This window comes from Acomys minous (assembly GCF_964271855.1).
Source record: "Acomys minous genome assembly, chromosome: 13".
NCBI classification, from domain to species: Eukaryota; Metazoa; Chordata; class Mammalia; order Rodentia; family Muridae; genus Acomys; species Acomys minous.
This window is the reverse complement of record NC_140495.1, coordinates 104,253,153-104,259,220: the sequence shown is the minus strand read 5'-3', so window position 1 is coordinate 104,259,220 and position 6,068 is coordinate 104,253,153. Positions and strand designations below refer to the sequence as shown.

The 6,068-nt window shown below is 47.0% G+C and overlaps 1 protein-coding gene across 1 annotated transcript in view; it reads left to right on the top strand.

Moving 5' to 3' along the window:
- Positions 1–6,068, top strand: part of LOC311580432 (uncharacterized protein) — a 45,177-nt gene that overhangs the window by 34,935 nt on the left and 4,174 nt on the right. The gene's annotated exons all lie outside the window — the stretch shown is intronic.

The following is a 6,068-nucleotide window of genomic DNA, read 5'->3' as shown; positions in this document are numbered from 1 at the left end:
TATAGTGACTGTCATCCTGGGGCCTGCACCTCTTCCACTGCCTCTGTTTCCCCAGGTGTGAGGCTTGGAGTCATTACACAGACCCACAGCTCCGGTCACCTGCTCCGTGCTCTGGCACTGGACTCCAGGTTCTACCTCCCTGGGGCCTGGGCCTCTCATAAACCCACTGAGAGGGTTTCACTGTGAAGGAGAGGTAGGCTATGGAGGGGAGCGGAGGGTGTGTCCTTGTCCTGAGACCATGGGTAGAAAGTCACTACTGTGGCTTTACAAGAATTCCAGGACTCCCAGGTGTGGTGGCGCACGCCTTTAATCCCAGCACTTGGGAGGCAGAGGCAGGTGGATCTCTGTGAGTTCGAGGCCAGCCTGGTCTACAAAGCAAGTCCAGGACAACCAAGGCTACACAGAGAAACCATGTCTTGAAAAAAGAAAAAAATGGGCGCTGGAGAGATGGCTCAGTGGTTAAGAGCGCTGCCTGCTCTTCCAAAGGTCCTGCGTTCGATTCCCAGCAACCACATGATGCCTCAAAATCATCTATAATGTGATCTGATGCCCTCTTCTGCAGATAAAGCACTCATATACAATAAATAAATAAGTCTTTGGGCCTGGAGAGATGGCTCAGTGGTTAAGAGCACTGCCTGCTCTTCCAGAGGTCCTGAGTTCAATTCCCAGCAACCACATGGTGGCTCACAACCATCTATAGTGTGATCTGATGCATACTGTATACATAATAAATAAATCTTTAAAAAAAAAAAAAAGAAAAGAAAAGAAAAAAATATTCCAGGACAGAGGAGAGTTGCTGTGTGGATCCCACATCTATGTACCAGCACAGTCCTTGTCACCAACAAGGTATGAGTGGGGCCTTGAGGTTCCTTGATCATGCCCATGGGCTGACCATAGCCCCCTGCAAGGTGCACAGCCCAGGAACATTCTAGTAGCTTCAGTACAGAGGAAAGGAAATCATCTGCTCTAGCCACAGCCCCCAGTTCAGGGTCACAGGATCCCATTTCTAGGAAGCACAGCACAGGGTCCCTTCCTGAGTGGTATGTGGTCCCTTCTTGGGTGACACCCTCCCAGCAGTGGTACAGAATGACAACTTTGACTTTCACCAGTCCTGTCTGATTCTTTTTGGCCACTTGTCCCCTTTTCCACCTGCCTTGTTCAAATACACATGGCAGACAACACCAGGTATGAGCCTCAGAGGGGCGGCTGAATCCTGACCCTCTCCCTGTTCCTGTAAAGTGTTTGGATCTGACCAGTGTCTAACCAGAGGCCAAGGGCTTCAGGCCAGTACCAGGGGTATTTATAAACAGTAGGTCAGGTTTATGATGCCTGGGGAAACCCCATCACCAGCTGGAGGACACTGTTGAGACATGGAAGTTACACAGGGCGCAGCCCTGCAATCTGTGACACGCCTGTTCGAGATGCTAGAGTGACCTCTTCTTGTGTAACATGCAGATTCAATGCTCTGTCTGATTCTAATACAGACACACCATTCCCAAACTCACCAGTCCCAAAGATGCTCCAGAGAGGTAGCTAGAGATCAAGTCAATGTCCCCAGACAGAAATGTCCTTTGGGTAAGCTGCTAAGTGTAGCCAGCATTGGCTGCTTTGTGGGTTTTTTTTTTTCTTCTATCCTTCTCCACATTTTCATACTCTCTTAAGCTCCTAATACTAGATAGGAGAGAATAAAGTGATATAGAGGAGAGGGAAGCATCATTAGTCATTAGACTACTTCCTGCTGATGTGGGGTGTCAAGTTTGATCTTTGCAGTCAGGATATCTAATTTCTTCTTGTTCCTGTTTCTGTTTCGCACACAACTACTTAACAAGCCACAACCAACAGCACCCAGCTTACCAACCAGCAACTCTCCCAATGGGGCTCTAGCATTTACATAGCCCCTGAAATTTTTCCCAGAATTCCAAATGGCACACAATGGCAGAAACTATCTGCAGCTGGCAGAACCACACCCCTGCATGAGCATGAGGCAAATCATAGTCACCTGCTGTGAAGCAGTCCCGGACCCTCACACCTGGGATTAAAATGAAAACATATCCCTATAATATTTCTGTGTATTTCTAAAGCCAAAATCCTCGCTGCCGGTAAGACCATCCACAACAATGTAGGAGATGTCCATTTCATCAGACCTACAAATCTCAACCCAGAAACAAGGGATTCAAAGAACACAGGCAATGTGATGTCTATAGCGGTGGCTTTCTAGTAGCAGGTGACAGTGGCCTTGGAGTGAGTGAAGCGCTAGTAAAAAATTCAAAAGACAGTTGTTAAAACGCTCTGTGAGCTGAGACCTAAGAGGATGTAGAAAATTTGCTAAGCAAAATTAGGAAAACTGTGTGGGCTGTGGCTGAGAGACTCAGGAAAAGGGTTTGTTTGTATTTGTTTGTTTGTTTTTTAATAGAAAGAACCAACCAGAGATTTTAAAAAAGGAGGAGAGCTGTAACCCAGATAAAGAGATCACCTGAAAGCCTCAGCAGCAGGCTAGGTCAAATAGGACAATGTATGTCAGAGCTTGAAGACAAGTCTTTCAGAACATCACAGTCAGAAATAAAGGGGAAAAACAGAGAGAATATGTGAGATCTTTGGGCACATAAAAACCTATGCAATGATACACTAGAAAATTCCTAGGAAAGATATGAACACCAGGGAAGGGTAGAAGGTGTAAAGAACCTTATATGGACACAACAGAAAAAAAAAACCCCAAACCCAAAACCACACCACTGCATATTATCTGCAAGAGAAAAGCACCAAGTCCCCCTTGACAGCAACCCCCGGATCAACTGCAGACTCCTGGGCAAAAGTCTGCAGGCCAAGGACTATGGAATGGTGTGTTGATGTCTTGGAATAAAATAACTGTCAACCAAGATTACTAAGCCCAGAGAGGCTTCAGAATCAAAGAAGAGGCACAGACCTTCCTCAATAAACAAAAATTAAGCAATTTCATGGCAACTCATACCAACCTTACAAAAAGAGACAAAGAGAGTCTTATAACCAGAAACGGCAGAGAGAGAGAGCTACCACTGGGGTTGCATATCAAAGCATAAGAATACCAGAGAGAAAGTAGAAAAAGAATCAAACACTATAGATTCCATAAACCATCAAACTACCAAGACAAATAAGAGAGGGGAAAAAAAAAAGACACAAAGAACACAAAACACCTAGAAGACATGCGACAAAATGGCAGGCACAAGGCCGCACCTTCGTCAATAACTCAGGATGTGAACAGTCTTAAGTTGTGAGTTAATTTCTCTGTGTAGCCTCTACTGTCCTGGACTCGCTCTGTAGACCAGGCTGGCCTCGAACTCACAATGATCCACCTGCCTCTGCCTCTGCCTCTGCCTCTGCCTCCTCAGTGCTGGAATTAAAGGTGTGCACCACCACACCCCGGCCCGAAAGTGACTTTTTAGGCAAATGGAACTTGAAAACTTGCAGGAGTTGGGGGTGGGGTGGGGTGGGGGCTGGGGGGTAGGTGATAGTATAGACACAGCACCCTGAAGCCCTTGGATACAACAAAAGCAGCACTGAGCAACGTTCCTGTTGGGAAAACAAACAACCTAATGATGCACTCCAAGGTCCCACAAGAGCAAGAGTGAACCATATCCTGAAATGGTCGGAGGAAAGAATATACAAATCGGGGCAGAAGGAGTGAGGTCAAGTCTGCAGCTCAAGGCAAAGAGCCTGTGAGGCCATAGTACCAAATGGCAAGCCTCGTCTACAATAGCAAATGAGGGGATGAGGGCAGGGAACACAAATCAAAAGGAACTAATATAAGAAATCGCTGGTGCAGGCGCCGCGGTGGTCTTTGTGCCCACAGCCATGCACTAGGGAGAGCTGGAATACCAATCACTAATGAGGAAGGAATGCAAAACCTGTTCTCCACACAGAAGCCCAGAGCAGGCCTGCTTTCACCGATGACCTTTGTGCTGTGTGGCCGGAGACTTTTGGGCACCAGACTCTTTTCCAGACTCTTCTTGTAAACTTATCGTTCTCAGTCTATAGAACCTACCTTTAGGGACGGTGTCGCATGCACTTTACAAAGAGCTTTGATGCAGCCACATTTGAGCGGTATTTAGTTTCCTTTGTTCCTCAAGGAGATTTCTATATGATTTGCTGTGAACTTGGGATTGAGTTCATCATCACAAGAATAGTTAGCACCAGATTGTGCTGTGTTTAAATACGCCTATGATAAACAACTTGGGGTCCGACTCCCGAAGTTTGAGCCAACACTGGCTACTGAGTCATGTTGTGCCAAGCTGCCTCCTGTGCCTTGTCACTCTACTGCCTGAAAAGGCTGCAGAGACCCTGGCACAATGTCAGGTTCACTCATAGGGCTGAGCTGGCAAAAGGAAAGGTTAGAAGCTAGAAAAGCAGGTGAGCTGAAATACTCAATTCTGAAAAGCACGATGAAGGCAGTGAGATGTGCCCAGCCTCACAGTCTACAGGATACACGGGACATACAGGATGAAGGCAGTGAGATGTGCCCAGTCTCACGGTCTACAGGATACACGGGACATAGAGGATGAAGGCCGTGAGATGCGCCCAGCCTCATGGTCTACAGGATACACGGGACATACAGGATGAAGGCAGTGAGATGCGCCCAGTCTCACAGTCTACAGGATACATGGGACATGCGGGATGAAGGCCATGAGATATGCCCAACCTCATGGTCTACAGGATACACGGGACATACAGGATGAAGGCAGTGAGATGCGCCCAGTCTCACAGTCTACAGGATACATGGGACATACAGGATGAAGGCAGTGAGATGTGCCCAGCCTCACAGTCTACAGAATACATGGGACATACAGGATGAAGGCCGTGAGATGTGCCCAGCCTCACGGTCTACAGGATACATGGGACATACAGGATGAAGGCAGTGAGATGTGCCCAGCCTCACAGTCTACAGGATACATGGGACATACAGGATGAAGGCAGTGAGATGTGCCCAGCCTCACAGTCTACAGGATACATGGGACATACATAACCCTTGCTTCATAGGACCCCAGCAGGAGAAAGAGGAGAACAAGAAGGCGTGGGACAAACAAGAAGAAAAATTAGAGCAATTGAGAGCAGGACTGAAGTTGCCCAGGCTGTAGAGAAACAGTAAGTTAACACTGGATAGGGATAGGGTGTTGCTGTTGTTGTTGTTGTTTGTTTGTTTGTTTGTTTTGTTTATTTACATGTTGAAGGGACTGTGTGGCTGACTGGTCAGAAGGGCTGCACACTGAATGTGTGCAATTCCCTTGAAATCTGTCCTTTACGATTAAGATGGTAGAGTTCAGGTGGTACTCTACCCTGATAGAAAATAGCTAGAACATTTCCAGAAATAACTGAAAACCTCCCCAAATATGCCAGGACTCCTGGAACTTCATGTCCATGAAGCACAATGAACTTCAGGGAGGAAAAAAGCAAAAGAAAAAAACAAAAACAAAATGCAAAGGTCACCAAGGCGACACAAGGATGCAATTACTACAAGACAACCGTGGGAGCTGGAGGCTCATTCCACTCCTGAGCCTAAGGTGAGGAGGCAGTGGTGTGGTGTGCTCAAAGGACAAGAAGGAAACGGTCTAATCAGAAGTCGATGCTCAGCCAGTTGTCCTTCCTATGCAAAGGAGAACTGCACATGGCGGCTCTTACCTACTGCTTAGAAAGCTGAGGCAGGAGGGTCACAAGTCCAAAGTCAACCTTGTCTGAAAATCAGAGGAAATGTATAAAACGGCCGAGGCCCTATAACTGCTCCAACGTGGAATGTTCTGGTGGCACATGCAGGAGCCTAGGCTCAACCCTCATTTACACAAAAGAAAAAAGGGGGGAGGAGAAATTAAGATATGTCTGCATAGTTGAGACAGTCTGTGGCTCACGGCCCTGCTCTATAGTAGGTGTTTTTATTCGGGACAGAAAAGACTTAGAATAGCAATTGAAGCCACCGGAAGAGAAGAGGTCTGGCTACAACATCTGGCCTCCAGACTGCATGGAGTCTGCTGCCCCTAACACTTGAGTTCCCTTATTTGTCACCAGACCCTATTTCCATGTGTGACTCTAGGGTTTTTTTGTTT